We start from the raw sequence: 24,896 nt of genomic DNA on the forward strand, positions 1-24,896 counted from the left end.
CGTTTATTAAGCTACTATAAACACAGTCTGATGATTCTTTATTTCTCCCCCTTCTTATTCCTCCTCCTCCATTCTTTATATGTTAGTGTTTTATTCTGTGTTCTTTTGTGTTTCCTTTGACTGCTTTTGTGTGTAGTTGATTTTATTTTTTTGCCTTTAGTTAGTATTTCATTGGTCTGCTTTCTTTGCTGTGATTTTATTTTCTCTGGTGACATCTATTTAGCCTTAGGAGTACTTCCATCTAGAGCAGTTCCTCTAAAATACCCTGTAGAGGTGGTTTGTGGGAGGCAAATTCTCTCAACTTTTGCTTATCTGGGAATTGTTTAATCCCTCTTTCATATTTAAATGATAATCGTGCTGGATACAGTAGTCTTGGTTCAAGGCCCTTCTGTTCCATTGCATTAAATATATCATGCCATTCTCTTCTGGCCTGTAAGGTTTCTGTTGAGAAGCCTAATGATAGCCTAATGGGTTTTCCTTTTAGGTGACCTTTTTTCTCTCTCTGGCTGCCTTTAATACTCTGTCCTTGTCTTTGATCTTTGCTGTTTTAATTATTATATGTCTTGGTGTTGTCCTCCTTGGGTCCCTTGTGTTGGGAGTTCTGTGGGCCTCCATGGGGCAGACCCATTTTTGAAGGAAGTCATTGACCCTCTATCAAGTTGGCAAATGGTGATGTATCTATACTTTAAGTTAAAATGAAAATGTGTAAGGTATGACTGTCACTTTATTCTTTGTTCTCCATTTTTATGGGCTATTTGAATTAAACAAATACCTCTTCTGTTCATGCTTGATAATTAAGCTGCTACGGTAAACATCATAGCTGTTTCACTTTCATTTGCCACTTATCTCAATTTATCCCATAGGATGTGAATCTCAAACTTAAGAACTGGAGCCCTCAAACCAGACAACACCCATGGCAGTGGGTCTGAGTGATCTACACTAGCACGAGTGACAAAAACATCCTAGGGCTGAACGAGCCCAAAGTGACTCTCATCTCTGCTCTAGCTTCTTCCCCAGGCCCAGCGTCTGGGGCTGCTCTAGTGTAGGAGAACTCGCTGAACGGGGGCCCATGCCCTTTTCAGGCTTTCCTTGGGTACCATCTTCAGAGAGCTGGGGTCTTCAGACTGTGGTCCCCAAGCTGCTTGGAGTGGTATTTGCCTCCTGACAGATGGTGGGGAATGGCCAGATTCTGGTGAAACTGACTGTGTCTAGTGATGGAACTGATGAAAATTATGAGAGAAAGTCAGAGATGACCCTGAGGCATTCAGCCAGGGCAGCTGGAAGCCTTTTACTATGATGGGGGAAGAAGCAAGTTTTGGGGGTGAAGATCAGGAGTTCAGGTTGGAATCTGTTAATTTGGGATGCCTTTTAGACATTCAGGTGGAGATATTCAGCCGGATTCAGGGAGGAAGTCTTGGCTACAAATACATAATTGGGTGTTAGCATACAGATGCATTTAATCCCTGAGACTGGAGACATCAAAGAATGAGTGTGGATAGAGAAGGAAAGATGCCCAGGTGCTGGGTGTTGGGGCACTTTGAGATTCGGAGGTTGAGAAGCTGAGGAGGAGGCAGCCCAGTGACTAGAGAGGTAGGAGGGTAACTGGTGGACAGAGGGGTCCTGGGAGTCATGTGTCTGACAGGCTTCAAGGAGGAGGAAGTGATGGTCTGTACCAAGTGCTGCAGAAGGATCAGATAGGATGAGGGCTGGATTTGACTACTGGATTTGGCAACGTGGAGGTCATCAATGATCTTGGGAACATTTCAAGAATGGTGAGGGTGACCGAAGTGGGTTCAGCAAAGAATGGGGACCAGAAGGAGAACTGTAGATATGAGGAAGCACAGCTCATGGAGTCTTGCTGTGAAGTGGAGCAGAGAAACGGGGTGGAAGACAGGGTTTGAGGTGGGGTTCTCTTTCAACCTAAGATACGAGAAATCACTGCGTGCTTGTGTGCTGACAGAGGAACCCCTGGTGGGAGGGGACCATTGTAACAATGTCTCTGAGCCAGTGAGCAACTGAGTTTAGCAAGTGTGGGGAGGGGTTGGCCATAGGCAGGATCTCATGATTCTTCCAGATGGACAGCATGGAAGGCACAGTTGACAGGAACAGACACAAGTAGGTGGCATGCATGTGATGCCTGGAGTCTGTGAAGTTGGTTCTTTTTCATTCCTTCCCTGCTTGAATTAGGAAGCGAAGTCATGAGCTGAGACTGAGGATAGGGTAGGTGGTGATGGACATTTGCTTGAAGGAGAGAAAAGTGAAAAAGTCATCTAGGGGCTTGGGGAAAGCATGGTTTGAATGCTGAGCAACAATGAGGGGCCCCTCGGGCTAGCAGTCATCAATTCAAAGTAAGGCAGTTTGCAAGGCTGTGAATCTTCCTCCATGCTCATTCACTGTGTCCTTGCAGACGCAGAGCAGGGAAGTGGATGTAAACTAGACTGAGGGTTGTCCAGGTGAGTATGAGAAGGCAAGACCGGGGCAGGGGGGTTGAGGATGTATGTCAGGAGGTGATTCAAATGAGCACCATGAGATTTATTTTTTATAAAAGCTTTCTTGAGGTGTAATTGACATACAAGAAATGATACATATTTAAAGTATACAATTTGAAAAGTTTGAGTTACGTCTACCTCTCTAAAACTATCACCACAATCAAGGCCATGACGATGTTCATCACCTTACAAGCTTCTTCCACACTGTCTGTAATCCTTTCCTCTAATCCCGTCTCCCAGCTCCCAGATGATTACTACTTTCTGTTGTTGTAGATTATTTTGCATTTGTTAGAATTTTGTGCAAATGGAATGACTATATAAATGGAATCATTCTACTTTTGTCTAGATTCTTTCTTTCAGCCTAATGATATAGAGATTCTTTCATGTTGTAGTGTGTATCAATGGTTCATTTCTTTTTATTGCTGAATAGTACCCATCGTATGGATGAACTACAACCTGTTGATCCACTCACCTGTGAATGTACATTTGGGTTGTTTACAGTTGTTTGGCCACAAAGCTAACATGAACATATATCCAAGTCTTTGTATGGATGGATGCCTTCCTTTCTCTTTGTAAATACTTAGGGAAGGGTACCTTATTATCTTTATAAAATGTATTGGCATTCAAAGGGTTGGTGTTTGGCAGGGTCCGACTGTGCCCCAAAGTGTCCCCCCACCATGCAGAGCACCTAGGAATGAGTCAACCCTGGTCATTGACATTTCTTCACATTCCAGTGCTGCTACTGAGCTTTTGTAACACTCTTAACTTCTGTTGGATGAAAGACTCAGTCTGTGAAGCACTTACTCGAATGTTTCACACATGTGATTTTCTTGGAAAGAGTCATCCTTGCTCTGAATCACAGCCTCTTGTCAGCTCCTTCTCTTCCTCTGCTGTCTAGGGGGCTTTACTCTGCTGGTTTCCCTCCTTGCTCGTGCTCCTCTGGTATTTGCGCATCACAGCTAATCAAGAGCAGGAAATTATGATCATGTGAGGCAAAGAACTAATGAGGAGTGCCCAGTGGGTGAAACAAAAAACAGACAAGACTGAAAGCAAGTGAAGTTACATACACGGAGACAGACACATACTCTCTGAGCCCTGATAGCCTAGACAAGAAAGGATGGGGGGAAGAGGTCTGGGCCTTTCTCTCCACTCACACGTTGCCCTTCCCTGCTTCGGAAACCTGGAGTGTGCACAGTGCAACTGACTTGTGTTAAAGGATAATTTTATAAAGGTGAAGGCATGACTCTGTTGCAGATACAAAAGTTACCTGTGTTAAGGATTGTATTTTTCTTGTGACTTACACAAGAGAAGCAGTAAGATGTTACAACCAGCTTCAAGGAGAATCCAAAAGACATACACATTTAGGGACCAGGAATACTGAAATGAATGTGCAGATGGAACAAACTGGCTTTTCAGAGGTCGGGGCAGGGTTGTCCCTCCACTGGACAGAATTTATTTGTGTCGTTAGTCAAGAATTATTTGTATTAGTATCAGTTTTTTACAAGTTAACCTCCATCTCTACAGAATTGTAAAAGAGCTTAGTCATATCCCTATAGGAATGGATAATCTCCTGAGGCTCCAGCATTCCAGAAAAAGGACTTCCAGAAGTCTCTTGCTTTTTTCAGTCTTAAATTTCTTCTTGTAATTTACAGTGCCTGGTAATTGGGCCAGGATTTCCCACATGCCCAATCTTCAAAGACTCTTTCCTTCCCAGGCTCTTTCCTTCACCTGCAACCCCTAACTACCCCATGCCTAGTTTTGCCAGAGACCCCACACACTGTCCCACAGCCTGATTGTGATTCTAGTCCACTGTCCCTTCAGGTAATGACTAAGGGTTTACATACCAGGACCAACCCTCTCTTACAGGGTTGACTTGACTCATTTAGTGTTTGTACTGTCTCGGGCCATGTAGAGACCAGGGCTAAACCTGCAGCTTGTTTCTCAAATAGATCCCTTCCTGAAGCCCTGTATCCTGCCTGCCACCAAGCTCCTGAGTTGGGCTAAGGAGCGTCTGGATGCCTTCCTGAGTGTGGAATGCATCAGGTTCCTACCAAAGGCCGTCTACTTTATTTATTTATTTATCCATTCATTCATTCATTTATTTATTTATGTTTCTTTTTTTTTTTTTTTTAATTTTGGTATCATTAATTTACAATTACATGAGGGACATTATGTTTACTAGACTCCCCCCTTCACCAAGTCCCACCCACAACCCCCATTACAGTCACTGTCCATCAGCATACTAAGATGCTGTAGAATCACTACTTGTCTTCTCTGTGTTGCACGGCCCTCCCGTGCCTCCCCCCACATTATACATGCTAATCTAATGGCCCCTTTCTTCCCCCCGCCCCTTATCCCTCACTTCCCAGCCATTCTCCCCAGTCCCTTTCCTTTTGGTAACTGTTAGTCCATTCTTAGGTTCTGTGATTCTGCTGCTGTTTTGTTCCTTCAGTTTTTGCTTTGTTCTTATACTCTGCATATGAGTGAAATCATTTGGTATTTGTCTTTCTCTGCTTGGCTTATTTCACTGAGCATAATACCCTCTAGCTCCATCCATGTTGTTGCAAATGGTAGGATTTGTTTTCTTCTTATGGATGAATAATATTTCATTGTGTATATGTACCACATCTTCTTTATCCATTCATCTACTGATGGACACTTAGGTTGCTTCCATTTCTTGGTTATTGTAAATAGTTCCGCGATAAGCATAGGGGTGCATCTGTCTTTTTCAAACTGGACTGCTGTATTCTTAGAGTAAATTCCTAGAAGTGGAATTCCTGGATAAAATGGTATTTCTATTTTGAGCATTTTGAGGAACCTCCATACTGCTTTCCACAATGGTTAAACTAATTTACATTCCCACCACTAGTGTAGGAGGGTTCTCCTTTCTCTGTGTCCTTACCAGCATTTGTTGTTCCCAGTCTTTTCTATGTTGGCCATCCTAACTGGTGTGAGATGATATCTCATTGTGGTTTTAATTTGCATTTCCCTGATAATTAGTGATGTGGAGCATCATTTAATGTGCCTGTTGGCCGTCTGAATTTCTTTTTTGGAGAACTGTGTGTTCAGATCCTCTGCCCATTTTTTAATAGGGTTATTTACTTTTTGGGTGTTGAAGCATGTGAGTTCTTTATATATTTTGGATATAAACTCCTTGTCAGATATGACATTTACAAATATATTCTCCCATACTATAGGATGCCTTTTTGTTCTGCTGATGGTATACTTTGCTGTACAGAAGCTTTTCAGCATGATATAGTCCCATGAGTTCATTTTTTATTTTGTTTTCCTTGCCCAAGGAGATGTGTTCAGGAAAAAGTTGCTAATGTTTATATTCAGGAGATTTTTACCTATGTTGTCTTCTAAGAGTTTTATGGTTTCATGACTTACATTCAGGTCTTTGATCCATTTTGAGCTTACATTTATGTTTGAGGTTAGACAAGAATCCAATTTCATTCTCTTGCATGTAGCTGCCAGTTTTGCCAACACCAGTTGATGAATAGGCTGTCATTTCCCCATTGTATATCTGTGGCTCCTTTATCATATATTAATTGACCATATATGCTTTGGTTCATATCTGGGCTCTCTAGTCTGTTCCATTGGTCTATGGGTCTGTTCTTGTGCCAGTATCAAGTTGTCTTGATTACTGTGGCTTTGTAGTAGAGCTTGAAGTTGGGGAGCATAATCCCCCAAGGCTTATTCTTCCTTCTCAGGATTGCTTTGGCTATTCGGGGTCTTTTGTGGTTCCATATGAATTTTAGAATGATTTTCTCTGATTCGTTGAAGAATGCTGTCGGTATTTTGATAGGAATTGCATTGAATCTGTAGATTGTTTTAGGCAGGATGGCCATTTTGACAATATTAATTATTCCTATCATGAGCATGGGATGTGTTTCCATTTATTAGTACCTTCTCTAATTTCCCTCATGAATGTCTTGTAGTTTTCAGAGTATAAGTCTTTCACTTCCTTGGGTAGGTTTATTCCTAGGTATTTTATTCTTTTTGTTGCAATTGGGAATAGAATTGTTTTCCTGATTTTTTTTTTTTTTTTTATTGAAGGGTAGTTGACACACAGTATTACATTACATTAGTTTCAGGTATACAACACAGTGATTCAACATTTATATACATGATAATTCTAGGTACCAGCTATCACCATACCAAGTTGTTACAATATTTTGACTATATTCCTTATGCTATACATTACATCCCGGTTACTTATTTATTTTACAATTGGAAGTGTGTACTTTTTTTTGGTTGTTGTTGTTAGGGCATCTCTCATATTTATTGATCAAATGGTTGTTAACAACAATAAAATTCTGTATAGAGGAGTCAATGCTCAATGCACAATCATTAATCCACCCCAAGCCTAATTTTCGTCAGTCTCCAATCTTCTGAAGCATAACGAACAAGTTCTTACATGGAGAACAAATTCTTACATAGTGAATAAGTTACATGGTGAACAGTACAAGGGCAGTCATCACAGAAACTTTTGGTTTTGCTCATGCATTATGAACTATAAACAGTCAGTTCAAATATGAATACACATTTGATTTTTATACTTGATTTATATGTGGATACCACTTTTCTCTCTTTATTATTTTTAATAAAATGCTGAAGTGGTAGGTAGATACAACATAAAGGTAGAAAACATAGTTTAGTGTTGTAAGAGAGCAAATGTAGATGATCAGGTGTGTGCCTGTAGACTATGTGTTAATCCAAGCTAGACAAGGGCAATAAAACATCCACATATGCAGAAGATTTCTCTCAGAACAGGGAGGGTGAGGTTCTAAGCCTCACCTCTGTTGATCCCCAATTTCTCACCTGATGACCCCCCTGCGACTGTGCCTGTCTTAGGTTGTTCCTCCCTTGAGGAATCTTACCCGTCTCTGGCTAACCAGTCATCTTCCAGGGCCATACAGGGAAATGTAAAGTTGGTAAGTGAGAGAGAAGCCTTATTGTTTGAAATGGTTAGCTTTTTATTTCTTTGCATATTTATGCCCTGTGGCTTCTATGCCCAGCATTTGTCTTGAGGTATCTTTACCACTTGGAGGAGTTATGATACTCGGTAAATTTGATATGAGGCACGAATTCTATTTAAGAATTCGTGGTAATTAGGAAGGAAGAAGAAAAGCTATAGAAGTAGCAGGCGGGAGAAAACATGGGAAGATTGATTATTTCTTTGACATATCTTCTTGTAGAGTAACTTCAGCATGTATAGATTTTAAGCTACTACTTAAATTGTGCACACACATTAACATAATAGGAGTATAGTTACATAACCAAAGCATACCTGTAATTACCAGCCATCTCCAGTGAAACCAAGAAAACCAGTTAGGCACCCTAGGCATTTGTGAAAACTTATCAATGATATGATGGTTATTATCTAACTGAATTTGAATAGTTTGAGAAAAATCAGACAAATTAAAACAACCCATTCCTGGGCACTGTTCACATCCCATATGTTCTTTTAACAGTAAATAGTCTGTAGTTGTAAGATTTTGGAGCGCTACAATTTGCACTTCTCCTAATTCTTGGTTGAGTTCCAACAGTATAGATCCAGTCAAATTTGTTGTTTTACTGTATGCACAGGCCAGCTTAGATATCTCCTTCATTCCCATGGCAAGTCCAGGAGCTGGTGGGATGAGTGCATCTACAGCTGTAGCAGTGCGTGGATCTTTGTTGGGGTTTTTTGATGATCATCTTCTGGCATGAGTCTTCCTGAGAGTGTTGATGTTGGAAGTTCTCTTTCATATCGTATCTTAGTTCATTTTCGGGGTAGCCAAATTAGGCTTTGATCCTCTGTATAAACACAAACAGACCCTTTGCCTACACTTTTATATGTCCTTTATATCATTGTGTAGAACTCATTAGAGGTCACCACATAGGAACTGCATTTTTTTTTTTAATCATTAATCTACACTTACATGACGAATACTTTGTTTACTAGGCTCTCCCCTATACCAGGTCCCCCCTATATACTCCTTTACAGTCACTGTCCATCAGCGTAGCAACCTGTTGTAGAATCACTACTTGTCTTCTCTGTGTTGTACAGCCCTCCCCTTTCTCCCACCCCGCTATGGATGCTAATCTTAATACCCCCCTACTTCTCCCCCCCTTATCCCTCCCTACCCACCCATCCTCCCCAGTCCCTTTCCCTTTGGTACCTGTTAGTCCATTCTTGAGTTCTGTGATTCTGCTGCTGTTTTGTTCCTTCAGTTTTCCCTTTGTTCTTATATTCCACAGATGAGTGAAATCATTTGGTATTTCTCTTTCTCTGCTTGGCTTGTTTCACTGAGCAAAATACCCTCCAGCTCCATCCATGTTGCTGCAAATGGTTGGATTTGCCCTTTTCTTATGGCTGAGTAGTATTCCATTGTGTATATGTACCACATCTTCTTTATCCATTCATCTATCGATGGACATTTAGGTTGCTTCCAATTCTTGGCTATTGTAAATAGTGCTGCGATAAACATAGGGGTGCACTGATCTTTCTCATACTTGATTGCTGCATTCTTAGGGTAAATTCCTAGGAGTGCAATTCCTGGGTCAAATGGTAAGTCTGTTTTGAGCATTTTGATGTACCTCCATACTGCTTTCCACAATGGTTGAACAAGTTTACATTCCCACCAGCAGTGTAGGAGGGTTCCCCTTTCTCCACAGCCTCGCCAACATTTGTTGTTGTTTGTCTTTTGGATGGCAGCCATCCTTACTGGTGTGAGGTGATACCTCATTGTAGTTTTAATTTGCATTTCTCTGATAATTAGCGATGTGGAGCATCTTTTCATGTGTCTGTTGGCCATCTGTATTTCTTTTTTGGAGAACTGTCTGTTCAGTTCCTTTGCCCATTTTTTAATTGGGTTATTTGTTTTTTGTTTGTTGAGGCGTGTGAGCTCTTTATATATTCTGGATGTCAAGCCTTTATCGGATGTGTCATTTTCAAAGATATTCTCCCATACTGTAGGGTTCCTTTTTGTTCTATTGATGGTGTCTTTTGCTGTACAGAAGCTTTTCAGCTTAATATAGTCCCACTTGTTCATTTTTGCTGTTGTTTTCCTTGCCCGGGGAGATATGTTCAAGAAGAGGTCACTCATGTTTATGTCTAAGAGGTTTGTGCCTATGTTTTCTTCCAAGAGTTTAATGGTTTCATGACTTACATTCAGGTCTTTGATCCATTTTGAGTTTACTTTTGTATATGGGGTTAGATGATGGTCCAGTTTCATTCTCCTACATGTAGCTGTCCAGTTTTGCCAGCACCATCTGTTGAAGAGACTGTCATTTCGCCATTGTATGTCCATGGCTCCTTTATCAAATATTAATTGACCATATATGTCTGAGTTAATGTCTGGATTGTCTAGTCTGTTCCATTGGTCTGTGGCTCTGTTCTTGTGCCAGTACCAAATTGTCTTGATTACTATGGCTTTATAGTAGAGCTTGAAGTTGGGGAGTGAGATCCCCCCTACTTTATTCTTCTTTCTCAGGATTGCTTTGGCTATTCGGGGTCTTTGGTGGTTCCATATGAATTTTTGAATTATTTGTTCCAGTTCATTAAAGAATGTTGCTGGTAGTTTCATAGGGATTGCATCAAATCTGTATACTGCTTTGGGCAGGATGGCCATTTTGACGATATTAATTCTTCCTAGCCATGAGCATGGGATGCGTTTCCATCTGTTAGTGTCCCCTTTAATTTCTTTTAAGAGTGACTTGTAGTTTTCAGAGTATAAGTCTTTCACTTCTTTGGTTAGGTTTATTCCTAGGTATTTTATTTTTTCTGATGCAATTGTGAATGGAGTTGTTTTCCTGATTTCTCTTTCTGTTGGTTCATTGTTGGTATATAGGAAAGCCACAGATTTCTGTGTGTTGATTTTGTATCCTGCAACTTTGCTGTATTCCGATATCAGTTCTAGTAGTTCTGGGGTGGAGTCTTTAGGGTTTTTTATGTACAGTATCATGTCATCTGCAAATAGTGACAGTTTGACTTCTTCTTTGCCAATCTGGATTCCTTGTATTTTTTTGTTTTGTCTGATTGCCGTGGCTAGGACCTCTAGTACAATGTTAAATAACAGTGGGGAGAGTGGGCATCCCTGTCTAGTTCCCCATCTCAGCGGAAATGCTTTCAGCTTCTCGCTATTCAATATAATGTTGGCTGTGGGTTTTTCATAGATGGCCTTTATTATGTTGAGGTACTTGCCCTCTATTCCCATTTTGCTGAGAGTTTTTATCATGAATGGATGTTGAACTTTGTCAAATGCTTTTTCAGCATCTATGGAGATGATCATGTGGTTTTTGTCTTTCTTTTTGTTGATGTGGTGGATGATGTTGATGGACTTTCGAATGTTGTGCCATCCTTGCATCCCTGGGATGAATCCCACTTGGTCATGGTGTACGATGGTTTTGATGTATTTTTGAATTCGGTTTGCTAATATTTTGTTGAGTATTTTTGCGTCTACGTTCATCAGGGATATTGGTCTGTAGTTTTCTTTTTTGGTGGGGTCTTTGCCTGGTTTTGGTATTAGGGTGATGTTAGCTTCATAGAATGAGTTTGGGAGTATCCCCTCCTCTTCTATTTCTTGGAAAACTTTAAGGAGAATGGGTATTATGTCTTCCCTGTATGTCTGATAAAATTCCGAGGTAAATCCATCTGGCCCGGGGGTTTTGTTCTTTGGTAGTTTTTTGATTACCACTTCAATTTCGTTGCTGGTAATTGGTCTGTTTAGATTTTCTGTTTCTTTTTGGGTCAGTCTTTGAAGGTTGTATTTTTCTAGGAAGTTGTCCATTTCTCCTAGGTTTCCCAGCTTGTTAGCATATAGGTTTTCATAGTAGTCTCTAATAATTCTTTGTATTTCTGCGGGATCTGTTGTGATTTTTCCTTTCTCATTTCTGATACTGTTGATTTGTGTTGACTCTCTTTTCCTCTTAATAAGTCTGGCTAGAGGCTTATCTATTTTGTTTATTTTCTCGAAGAACCAGCTCTTGGTTTCATTGATTTTTGCTATTGTTTTATTCTTCTCAATTTTATTTATTTCTCCTCTGATCTTTATTATGTCCCTCCTTCTGCTGACCTTAGGCCTCATTTGTTCTTCTTTTTCCAATTTTGATAGTTGTGACATTAGACCGTTCATTTGGGATTGCTCTTCCTTTTTTAAATATGCTTGGAGTGCTATATACTTTCCTCTTAAGACTGCTTTTGCTGCGTCCCACAGAAGTTGGGGCTTAGTGTTGTTGTTGTCATTTGTTTCCATATATTGCTGGATCTCCATTTTGATTTGGTCATTGATCCATTGATTATTTAGGAGCGTGTTGTTTAGCCTCCATGTGTTTGTGAGCCTTTTTGCTTTCTTTGAACAGTTTATTTCTAGTTTAATGCCTTTGTGGTCTGAAAAGTTGGTTGGTAGGATTTCAATCTTTTGGAATTTACTGAGGCTCTTTTTGTGTCCTAGTATGTGGTCTATTCTGGAGAATGTTCCATGAGCACTTGAGAAGAATGTGTATCCTGTTGCTTTTGGATGTAGAGTTCTGTAGATGTCTATTAGGTCCATCTGTTCTAGTGTGTTGTTCAGTGCCTCTGTGTCCTTACTTATTTTCTGTCTGGTGGATCTGTCCTTTGGAGTGAGTGGTGTGTTGAAGTCTCCTAGAATGAATGCATTGCATTCTATTTCCTCCTTTAGTTCTGTTAATATTTGTTTCAGGTATGTTGGTGCTCCTGTATTGGGTGCATATATATTTATAATGGTTATATCCTCTTGATGGACTGAGCCCTTTATCATTATGTAATGTCCTTCTTTGTCTTTTGTTACTTTCTTTATTTTGAAGTCTGTTTTGTCTGATACCAGAATTGCAACACCTGCTTTCTTCTCTCTGTTGTTTGCTTGAAATATCTTTTTCCATCCCTTGACTTTAAGTCTGTGCGCGTCTTTGGGTTTGAGGTGAGTCTCTTGTAAGCAGCATATGGATGGATCTTGCTTTTTTATCCATTCTATTACTCTGTGTCTTTTGATTGGTGCATTCAGTCCATTTACATTTAGGGTGATTATTGAAAGGTATGAATTTATTGCCATTGCAGGCTTTAAGTTTGTGGTTACCAAAGGTTTAGGGTTAGCTTCTTTACTGTCTTACTGTCTAACTTAACTCGCTTGTTGAGCTATTATAAACACAATCTGATGATTCTTTATTTCTCTCCCTTCTTATTCCTCCTCCTCCCTTTTTCATATGTTGGGTGTTTTGTTGTGTGCTCTTTTTAGGAGTGCTCCCATCTAGAGCAGTCCCTGTAGGATGCCCTGTAGAGGTGGTTTGTGGGAGGCAAATTCCCTCAACTTTTGCTTGTCTGGGAATTGTTTAATCCCTCCTTCATATTTAAATGATATTCGTGCTGGATACAGTAGTCTTGGTTCGAGGCCCTTCTGTTTCATTGCATTAAGTATATCATGCCATTCTCTTCTGGCCTGTAGGGTTTCTGTTGAGAAGTCTGATGATAGCCTGATGGGTTTTCCTTTGTAGGTAACCTTTTTTTTCTCTCTGGCTGCTTGTAATACTTTGTCCTTGTCTTTGATCTTTGCCATTTTAATTATTATGTGTCTTGGTGTTGCCCTCCTTGGATCCCTTGTCATGGGAGTTCTGTGTACCTCTGTGGTCTGAGAGGCCATTTCTTCCCCTAGTTTGGGGAAATTTTCAGCAATTATTTCTTCAAAGACATTTTCTATCCCCTTTTCTCTCTCTACTTCTTCTGGAATGCCTATGATTCTTATATTATTCCTTTTATATTGATCACTCAGCTCTCTTAAAATTCTTTCATTCCTGGAGATCCTTTTATCTCTCTCTGCATCAGCTTCTCTGCGTTCCTGTTCTCTGTTTTCTAGTCCATTAATGGTCTCTTGCATCTCGTCCATTCTGTTTTGAAGTCCTTCCAGAGCTTGTTTTATTTCTGAATTCTCCTTCCTTAGTTCTTGCATATTTCTCTGCAAGTCCATCAGCATGGTTATGACTTTTGTTTTGAATTCTTTTTCAGGTAGACTGGCTAAATCTATCTCCCCAGATTTCTTCTCAGGGGAAGATGTAGCAGATGCCGAAGCTGTCTGGGTTAGTCTTGTCTGGATCATATTTTTTTGCCTTTTCATGTTGACAGGTGCTATTGACTGTCAGCTGGGAGGGCCATAATTTTCACTTACTACTGGCCTTTCTTTACTGGGGCAACTGCGACCCCTAGTGGCTTGTGTTGGGTAATTGCGTGTAGACTGGGTCTTTGTGTCTTGCCTGGCCGGGAGGGAGAAATTTCCCTTTCTGTGGGCGGAATTTGTCTCAGGCTGCTTCTCTGCTTTCGCAGCGCCCGGTGGGGTGATGGATGGGGGGGCTGCTTGACTGTTTGCCTCCGTGAGGGGTCTCAGAGCTGTTGCCCAGGGGGTTAGTGCACCCGGTTTTCCCTGTAATTTCCAGCTGCTGTACTGTGACCTGGGTTGTTTCCGTCAAGCTGTTAAGTCCCTGTCCCTTTAAGACTTTCAAAAAGCCCCCGCTTTTCTTTGTCACAGGGGCATCAGCTTCAGCACCCGCTCAGAGGTCTTACTCCCTGTTCCCCCAGTATCCAGGGCCCCCTGGGCATGTACTGTGTCTGCGCTCTGGCCCGGATGGCTGGGGCTGGGTGTTCGGCAGTCCTGGGCTCCGTCTCCCTCCCGGTCTGCCTATTGTTCTCCCGCCGGGAGCTGGGGGGAGGGGCGCTCGGGTCCCGCCGGGCCGGGGCTTGTATCTTACCCCTTTCACCAGTCGCTGGGTTCTCGCTGGTGTAGCTGCAGTCTGGCCACTGTCCTGCGTCTTCTGGTCTCTCTTTTAGGGCTAGTTGTGTTTGTTGTATTTTCAAAAGTATATATGTTTTTGGGAGGAGATTCCCACTGTCCTACTCACGCCGCCATGTTGGCTCCGCCCTCCTGTTTTCCTGATTTCTTTCTGCTAGTTCATTGTTAGTGTATAGGATTGCCAACAGATTTCTGTGTACTAATTTTGTATCCCACAACTTTGCTGAACTGAGATATTAGATCTAGTAGCTCTGGAGTGGATTCTTTAGGGTTTTTTATGTACAATATCATGTCATCTGCAAACAGGGACAGTTTGATTTCTTCCTTGCCAATCTGGATGCCTTTTATAACTTTGTATTGTCTGATTGTCGTGGCTAGGACCTCCAGAACTATGTTGAATAAAAGTGGGGAGAGTGGGCATCCTTGTTTTGTTCCCAATATTAAAGGAAAAGCTTTCAGCTTCTCAATCTTAAGTATAATGTTGGCTGTGAGTTTGTCATATATGGCCTTTATTATGTTGAGTTACATGCCTTCTATACCCATTTTGTTGAGAGTTTTTATCATGAATGGATGTTGAATTTTGGCAAATGTTTTTTCAGCATGTATGGAGATAATCATGTGGTTTTTGTCTTTCTTTTTGTCTATGTGGTAGATGATGTTGATGGATTTCAAATGTTGTACCATCCTTGCATCCCTGGAATAAATCCTACTTGATCATAATGGGTGATATTTTTGATGTATTTTTGAATTTGGTTGCTAATATTTTGTTCAGTATTTTTATATCTATGTTCATCAGTGATATTAGTCTGTAATTTTCTTTTTTTGTGATGTCTTTGCCTGGATTTTGGTATTAGGGTGATGCTGACCTCATAACATGAGTTTTGGAGTATTGCCTCCTCTTCTACTTTTTGGAAAACTTTTAGGAGGATGGGTTTTAGGTATTCACTAAATGTTTGATAAAATTCAGCAGAGAAACCATCTGATCCAGGGATTTGTTCTTAGGTAGTTTTTTGATTACCAATTCAATTTCATTGCTGGTTATTGGTCTATTCAGATTTTCCGTTTCTTGCTGGGTCAGCCTTGGAAGGTTGTATTTTTCTATAAAGGTGTCCATTTCTTTTAGGTTATCCATTTTGTTAGCATATAATTTTTCATAGTATTCTCTAATAATTCTTTGTATTTCTGTGGTGTCCTAGTTATTTTTCCTTTCTCACTTCTGGTTCTTTTCATGTGTGAAGACTCTCTTTTTTTCTTGATAAGTCTGGCTAGGGGTTTATCTATTTGGTTTATTTTTTTGAAGAACCAGCTCCTGCTTTCATTGATTCTTTCTATTGTTTTATTCCTCTTAATTTTATTTATTTCTGCTGTAATCCTTATTATGTCCCCCCTTCTACTGACTTTGGGCCTCATTTGTTCTTCTTTTTCTAGTTTTGTTAGTTGTCAGTTTAGACTGCCCATTGTGATTGTTCTTCTTTCCTGAGGTAGGCCTGTATTGCAATATACTCCCCTCTTACCACGGCCTTTGCTGTATGCCACAGATCTCACAGTGTTGAATTATTGTTGTCATTTGTCTTCATATATTGCATTTGTCTTCATATATTGCTTTATCTCTGTTTTTATTTGGTCATTGATCCATTGGTTATTTAGGAGCATGTAGTGAAGCCTCCATGTGTTTGTGGGCTTTTTTGTCTTCTTTGTGTGATTTATTTCTAGTTTCGTACCTTTGTGGTCTGAGAACCTGGTTGGTAAAATTTCAATCTTTTTGAATTTACTGAGGCTCTTTTTGTGGCCTAGTATATGATCTATTCTTTAAAATGTTCCATGTGCACTTGGGAAGAATGTGTATCCTGTTGCTTCTGGGTGTAGCATTCTATAGATGTCTATTAGGTCCTTCTGTTCTAGTGTGTTGTTCAGTGCCTCTGTGTCCTTACTTATTTTCTGTCTGGTGGATCTGTCCTTTGGAGTCAGTGGTGTGTTGAAGTCTCCTAAAATGAATGCATTGCATTCTGTTTCCTCCTTTAATTCTGTTACTATTTGTTTCACATATGTATGTGATCCTGTGTTGGGTGTGCAGATATTTTTAATGGCTATATCCTCTTGTTGGATTGACCCCTTTATCATTATGTAATGTCCTTCTTTGTCTCTTGTGACTTTCTTTGTTTGGAAGTCTATTTTGTCTAATACCAGTACTGCAACTCCTGCTTTTTTCTCATTAGTTGCATGAAATATCTTTTTCCATCCCTTTACTTTCAGTCTGTGTATGTCTTTGGGTTTGAAGTGAGTCTCCTATAGGCAGTATATACATGGGTCTTCTTTTTTTATCCATTCAGTGACTCTATGTCTTTTGATTGGTTGATTCAGACCATTTACATTTAGGGTGATTATCGATATGTATGTACTTATTGCCATTGCACGTTTTAGATTCATGGTTACCACAGGCTCAAGGTAACTTTCTTACTATCTAAGAATCTAACTTAACACACTTAGTATGCTATGACAAACACAACCTATAAGTTTTCTTTTCCTCCTTTTTCTTCCTCCTCCATTCTTTTTTTTTTAAATTTTATATTAAGGTAGTATTGATATACACTCTTATGAAGATTTCACATGAAAAAACAATGTGGTTACTACATTTACACATATTATCAATTCCCCATCCATACCCCAGTGCAGTCACTGTCCATCAGTGTAGTAAGATGCCACAGATTCACTGTGTGCCTTCTCTGTGCTACACTGTTTTCCCTATGACCCCAACATCATGTGTACTAAACATAATACCCCTCAATCCCTATCACCGTCCCGACTCGCCCTCCCACACCCCTCCCCTTTAGTAACCACTAGTCCCTTCTTGGACTCTGTGAGTCTGCTGATATTTTGTTCCTTCAGTTTTGCTTTGTTGTTATACTCCACAAATGAGAGCAATCATTTGGCACTTGTCTTTCTCCACCTGGCTTATTTCACTGAGCATAATATCTTCCAGCTCCATCCATGTTGTTGCAAATGGTATGATTTGTTTCTTTCTTATGGCTGAATAGTATTCCATTGTGTATATGTATCACATCTTCTTTATCCATTCATCTACTGGTGGACACTTAGGTTGCTTCCATATCTTTGCTATTGTAAATAGTGCTGCAATAAACATAGGGGTGCATGTGTCTTTTTGAGTCAGAGAAGTTGTATTCTTTAGGTGAATTCCAAGGAGTGGGATTCCTGGGTCAAATGGCATTTCTATTTTTGGTTTCTTGAGGAACCTCCATACTGCTTTCCACAATGGTTGAACTAGCTTACATTCCCACCAGCAGTGTAGGAGAGTTCCCCTTTCTCCGCATCCTTGCCAGCATTTGTTGTTCTTAGACATTTTGAGGCTGGCCATCCTTATGGCGTGAGGTGATATCTCATTGTGGTTTTAATTTGCATTTCCCTGATGATTAGTGATGTGAAGCTTCTTTTCATGTGTCTGTTGGACATCTGAATCTCTTCTTTGGAGAACTGTCCTTCATATCCTCTGCCCATTTGTTAATGGGGTTGTTTGCTTTTTGGGTGTTGAGGCATGTAAATTATTTATATATTTTGGATGTTAACCCATGGTCAGATATGTCATTACAAATATATTCTCCCATACTGTAGGATGCCTTTTTGTTCTGTTGATGGTGTCCTTTGCCATACAGAGACTTTAGTTTGATGTAGTCCCATGAGTTCATTTGTGCTTTTGTTTCCCTTGCTCGAGGAGATGTGTTCAGGAAGAAGTTTTTCATGCTTATATTCAGGACATTTTTGCTTATGTTGTCTTTTAAGAGTTTTATGGTATCATGACTTACATTCAGGTCTTTGATCCATTTCGGGTTTACTTTTGTGTATGGGATTAAACAATAATCCAGTTGCTTGTAACTGTCCGGTTTTGTCAACACTAGCTGTTGAAGAGGTTGTCATTTCCCCATTGTATGTCCATGGCTCCTTTGTCATATGTTAATTGACCATATATGGTTGGTTTATATCAGGGCTCTCTAATATGTTCCATTGGTCTATGGGTCTGTTCTTGTGCCAGTACCAAATTGTCTTGATTACTGTGGCTTTGTAGGAGAACTTGAAGTTGGGGAGCATAATCACCCAAGCTTTATTCTTCCTTCTCAGAGTTGCCTTGACTATTCAGGGTCTTTTGTGGTTCCATATGAATTTCAGAATGATTTTCTCTAGTTCATTGAAGAATGCTGTCGGTATTTTGATAGGAATTGCATTGAATCTGTAGATTGCTTTAGGCAGGATGGAAACTTTGACAATATTAATTCTTCCTGTTCATGAGCATGGGATGTGTTTCCATTTATTGGTATTTTCTTTGATTTCTCTCATGAGTGTCTTGTAGTTTTCAGGGTATAGGTCTTTCACTTCCTTGGTTACATTTATTTTTAGGTACTTTGTTCTTTTTGATGCAATTGGGAATGGAATTGTTTCCCTGATTTCTCTTTCTGCTAGTTCATTGTTAGTATATAGGAATGCCACAGATTCCTGCATATTAATTTTGTATCCTGATACTATGCTGAATTAAGATATTGGAGCTCGTAGTTTTGAAGTGGATTCTTTAGGGTTTTTAATGTACAATATCATGTCATCTGCAAACACAGACAGTTTAACTTCTTTCTTGTCAATGTGGATGCCTTTTATTTCCTTGTGTTGTTTGATTTCTGTGGCTAGGACCTCCAGTACTACGTTGAATAGAAGGGGGGGTTGGGCATTCTTGTCTTGTTCCTGATCTTAAAGGAAAAGCTTTCAGCTTCTCGCTGTTAAGTATGATGTTGGCTGTGGGTTTGTCATGTATGGCTTTTATTATGTTGAGGCACTTGCCCTCTATACCCATTTTGTTGAAAGTTTTTATCTTGAATGGATGTTGAATTTTGTCAAATGCTTTTTCAGTATGTATGGAGATGATCATGTGGTTTCTGTCCTTCTTTTTGTTGATGTGGAGGTTGTTGTTGATACGTTTTCGAATGTTATGCCATCCTTGCATCTGTGCAATAAATCCTACTTGATCATGATGAATGACCTTTTTGATGTATTTTTGAACTTGGTTTGCTAGTATTTTGTTGAGTATTTTTGCATCTTTGTTCATCAGGGATATTGGTGTGTAATTTTCTCTTTTTGTTGTGTCTTTGCCTGGTTTTGGTATTAGAGTGATGCTGGCCTCATAGAATGAGTTTGGAAGAATTCCCTCTTCTACTCTTTGGAAAACGTTAAGGAGGATGGGTAGTAGGTCTTCACTAAATGTTTGATAAAATTCAGTGGTGAAGCCATCTTGTGCAGGCATTCTTGTTTCTTCTTTGTTTTGTTACCAGTTCAGTTTCGTTGCTGGTAGTTAGTCTGTTCAGATTTTCTTTTCCTTTCTGGTTCAGCCTTGAAAGGTTTTATTTTTCTAGAAAGTTGTTCATTTCTTCTAAGTTATCCTGCTTGTTAGCATATAATTTTTGTTAGTATTCTCTAATAATTCTTTGTATTTCTGTCGTGTCTGTAGTGATTTTTCCTTTCTCATTTCTGATTCTGTTTATGTGAGTACATTCTCTTTTTTTCTTGATAAGTCTGGCCAGGGCTTCATCTATTTTGTGTATTTTCTCAAAGAACCAGCTCTTGCTTTCATTGATTCTTTCTATTGTTTCATTCTTCTTGATTTTATTTATTTCTCCTCTAATCTTTATAATGTCCCTCCTTCTACTGACTTTGGGCCTCATTTGTTGTTCTTTTTCTAGTTTCATTAATTGTGAGTTCTCTCCTGAGGTTGGCCTGTATTGCAATATACTTTCCTCTTAGCCTGGCCTTCACTATGTCTCACAGATTTTGCGGTGTTGTATTATTATTGTTATTTGTCTCCATATATTGCTTGATCTCTGTTTTTATTTGATCATTGATCCATTGGTTATTTAGGAGGATGTTGTGAAGCCTCCAGGTGTTTGTGGGTTTTTTCATTTTCTTTGCATAATTTATTTCTAGTTTCATACCTTTGTGGTCTGACCAACTGGTTGGTACAATTTCAATCCTTTTGAATTTACCAAGGTTCTTTTTGTGGCCTAGTATATGATCTATTCTTTAAAATGTTCCACATGCACTTGAGCAGAATGTGTATTCTGCTGCTTTTGGATGTAGAGTTCTGTAGATGTCTGTTAGATCTATCTGTTCTAATGTGTTTTTCAGTGCCTCTGTGTCTTTACTTATTTTCTGTTTGGTTGATCTGTCCTTCAGAGTAAGTGGAGTGTTGAAGTCTCCTAGAATGAATGCATTACATTCTATTTCCACTTTTAATTCTGTTAGTTTTTGTTTCAAATATGTGGATGCTCCTGTGTTGGGTGCATAGATATTGATAATGGTTATATCTTCTTGTTGGATGGACCCTTTTATCATTATGTAATGTCCTTCTTTGTCTCTTGTGACTTTCTTTGTTTTGAAATCTATTTTGTCTGATACAAGTACTGCAACTCCTACTTTTTTCTCCCTATTGGTTGCATGAAATATCTTTTTCCATTCCTTCACATTTAGTCTTTGTATGTCTTTGGGTTTAAAGTGAGTCTCTTGTAGGCAGCATATAGATGGGTCTTATTTTTTTATCCATTCAGTGACTCTATGTCTTTTCATTGGTCCATTCAGTCCATTTACATTTAGGGTGATTATCGATATGTATATACTTATTGCCATTGCAGGTTTTAGATTTATGGTTACCAAAGGTTCAAGGGTAACTCCCTTACTATCTAAGATTCTAACTTAGCTCACTTAACATGCTATTAGAAACACAATCTAAAGGTTCTTTTTTTTTTCTCCTCCTTTTTCTTCCTCCTCCATTATTTATATTTTAGGTATCATATTCTGTACTCTTTGTCTATCCCTTGATTGACTTTGGGGATAGTCAATTTAATTTTGGATTTGCTTAGTAATTATCTTACTGTGGTTTCATTACCTCTGGTGACAGCTATTAAACCTTAGGAACACTTCCATCTATAGCAGTCCCTCCAAAATACACTGTAGAGATGGTTTGTGGGTGGTAAATTTTCTCAGCTTTTGCTTATCTGGAAATTGTTTAATCCCTCCTTCAAATTTAAATGATAACCTTGCCGGGTAGAGTATTCTTGGTTCAAGGCCCTTCTGCATCATTGCATTAAATACATCATGCCACTCCCTTCTGGCCTGTAAGGTTCCTGCTGAGAAGTCTGATGATAGCGTGATGGGTTTTCCTTTGTATGTGATCTTATTTCTCTCTCTGGCTGCTTTTAGTAGTCTGTCCTTATCCTTGATCTTTGCCATTTTAATTATTATATTTCTTGGTGTTGCCTTCCTTGGGTCCCTTGTGTTGGGAGATCTGTGCACCTCCATCTCCTGAGAGACTATCTCCTTCCCCAGATTGGGGAAGTTTTCAGCAATTACCTACTCTAAGACAGTTTCTATCCCTTTTTCTGTCTCTTCTTCTTCTGGTACCCTTATAATGTGAATATTGTTCTGTTTGGATTGGTCACACAGTTCTCTCAATTTTCTTTCATTCTTAGAGATCCTTTTTTCTCTCAGTGCCTCAGCTTATTTGTATTCCTCTTCTAGTTTCTATTTCATTTATCATCTCCTATGCTGTATCTAGTCTGCTTTTAATACCCTCCATTGTGCTCTTCAACAACTGGCTCTCCGAGCAGAATTCATTCCTGATTTCTTGAATATCTTTCTGTACCTCCATAAGCATGTTAATGATTTTTTTATTGAACAACCTTTCGGGAAGATTCATAAGGTCGATGTCATTTAAATCTTTCTCAGGAGTTGTATTCATAATTTTATTCTGAACCAGGTTCCTTTAGCATTCCATATTTGTATATGGCACACTCTGGTGCCTAGAAGTTCTACTCTATGGAGCTGCTCAGCCCCTGAAACAAGTTTGGGGGTCACAGGGGAGTGGTTTTAGTGCCTGGGGGGAGGAGAGGGCTGTTTCCTGCTTCCCAGCTCCTATGCCTGTCTCCACTGCCTGAACCAGTGGGTGGAGCACACAGGTATAATCCTCCATGCTTTGCATTTGTAGTTGCTGTAGATAGATCTTCCCTCTGGCTGGCCTAATGCTAGGGTAAGATTTGCTGTTTGGTAAGCCAGGTGTGGCTGGCTGGGAGAAAGGTGCAGTAGGCTGCATGTCATGGAAGGGGTCTTTTTAGCTGTGTAGCCAGCTAGGGAGCTGGAGCATCTGAAGATCAAGAAAGCTCCCAACCTGCTGGGCAGAGTGCATCTGGACAATTTTGTCTACCTGTCCTTTCTCCTTAGCAATAAGCTCTGTGCAATCCTTGCCCATTTAGCAGCCCTCTTGCTAAGGGCTTCCTTGTTAGGAAGTCTCTCATATTGCCCACCTTTCTTTTGTTCCAGAGCAGGTGGATATGGATCCCTGCTTTCACAAGTGGCTGAAATCTCAGTCTCTCCAGGAATTATTTATGTCTTATCTTTCCAATCCCCTGATCTCGAGAGTATCATGAAAGCACCATGAAATGTAGGTTTGTGCTCCCAGCGCAGATCTCCAGAGTTAGGTATTCAGCAGTCTCAGGCCTCCACTCCCTCCCTGCTCATTTTCTCTTCCTCCTGCCGGTGACCTGGGGTGGGGGAAGGACTTGGGTCCCGCTGGGCCACAGCTTTGGTAAATTACCCTGTTCCGTGAGGTCTGCTCTTTTCTCCAGGTGTGTGCAGTCTGGCGCAGTCCTCTTTCCTGTTGCTCTTTCAGGATTAGTTGTGTTAATTATATTTTCATATTATATGCGGTTTTAGGAGGAAGCCTCTGTCTCACCTGTCACACCACCATCTTTAATCCAATTTCTTTCCTCCTCCATTCTTAATATATTAGGTATCATATTCTATACTCTTTGTCTATCCCTGATTGACTGTTGGGGTAGTTGATTTGATTTTGCATCTGCTTAGTAATTAATTGTTTTACTTTGCTGTGGTTTTATTTCCCCTGGTTACAGCTGTTTAACCTTAGGAATACTTCCATCTATAGGAGTCCCTCCAAAATGCACTGTAGAGGTGATTTGTTGTAGGTAAATTCTCTCAGCTTTTGCTTATCTGGAAATTGTTTAATCCCTCCTTCAAATTTAAATGATAACCTTGCCAGGTACAGTGTTTTTGGTTTGAGGCCCTTCTGCTTCATTGCATTAAATATATCATGCCACTCCCTTCTGGCCTGTAAGGTTTCTGTTGAAAAGTCTGATGAGAGCCTGATGGATTTTCATTTTTATGTGATCTTTTTTCTCTGTCTAGCTGCTTTTAGAATTCTGTCCTTATCCTTGATCTTTGCCATTTTAATTATTATATTTCTTGGTGTTGTCTTCCTTGGGTCCCTTGTGTTGGGAGATCTGTGCACCTCCATGGCTTGAGAGACTATCTCCTTCCCAGGATTGGGGCAATTTTCAGCAATTATTTCCTCAAAGACACTTTCTATCCCTTTTTCTCTTTCTTCTTCTCCTGGTACCCCTATAATACGAATATTGTTCCATTTGGATTGGTCACACAGTTTTCTCAATATTCTTTCATTCTTAGAGATCCTTTTTTTCTCTCTGTGCCTCATCTTCTTTGTATCCCTCTTCTCTAATTTCTATTCCATTTACCATCTCTTCTACTATATCTAATCTGCCTGTAAATCACTCCATTGTATGTTTCATTTCTGCTATGGAATTTCTTAGTGATCGAATCTGTGTTCTAAATTCGTTCCTGCGTTCTTGAATATTTTTCTGTTACTCCATGAGCATGTTTATGATTTTTATTTTGAACTCACTTTCAGGAAGATTGGTGAGTTCAGTTTCATTTGGGCCTTTTTCTGGTGTTTTTGTGATTTTGGTCTGAACCAGTTCTTTTGACATTTCACATTTATATGTGGCACTCTCTAGTGCCTAAGTGCCTAGAAGGTCTAGTCTCTGGAGCTGCTCAGACCCTGGAGTGATATTTGGGGTCGCAGGGGATTGGTGCTGGTGCCTGAGTGGAGGAAAGTGCTGTTTCCTATTTCCTGGCTGCAGTGTCTGACTCCACTGTCAGAACCACTGGGCCATCACACAGGGGTAAGCCTCTGTGCTTCTGTAGCTGCCATTGGTGGGGCTTCCCTCTGGCTGGCCTGATGCTAGGGTAGGGACTGCTGGTTTGCAGGCTGGTGCAGGCAGGCCAGGAGGAAGGCATAGTAAGCTGTGTTTCACAGTGAGGGGCCTCTGAGCTGAGTAGTCATCCAGGAGGATGGAATGCCCGAAGCTCTTGAAAGTTCCCACCCTGCTGGGCAAAGTGCACCCAGACAACCTTGTCCACCTATCCCTTCTCCTGTACAGCAAGCTCCATGCAAACCCCACCCCTTCAGCATCCCTCTCACTTTTAGAAAGCCTCTCAGATCGCCTGTCTTTCCTCTGTCCCAGAGCAGCTGGATGTGGATCCCTGTCCTCCACGAGTGGCTGGAATCTCAGTCTCCCCTGTCTTAGCTCTCCAACCCCACTAATCTCCAGAGCACTATGCAATGTAGGTTTGTGCTCCCATAGCAGAACTCCAGGGCTGGGTGTTCAGCAGTCTTAGGCTTCCACTCCCTCCCTGCTCCATTTCTCTTCCTCTTGCTGGTGAGCTGGGGTGGGGCAAGGGCTTGGATACATTACCCCATTTCATG

General features: G+C 40.3%; 1 protein-coding gene across 1 annotated transcript in view; it reads left to right on the top strand.

Moving 5' to 3' along the window:
• The window catches only part of LRRC2 (leucine rich repeat containing 2), a 67,959-nt gene that overhangs the window by 13,243 nt on the left and 29,820 nt on the right, over positions 1-24,896 (top strand). The gene's annotated exons all lie outside the window — the stretch shown is intronic.

The sequence above is a fragment of the Manis pentadactyla genome, chromosome 1 (assembly GCF_030020395.1).
Source record: "Manis pentadactyla isolate mManPen7 chromosome 1, mManPen7.hap1, whole genome shotgun sequence".
In the NCBI taxonomy this organism is placed as follows: Eukaryota; Metazoa; Chordata; class Mammalia; order Pholidota; family Manidae; genus Manis; species Manis pentadactyla.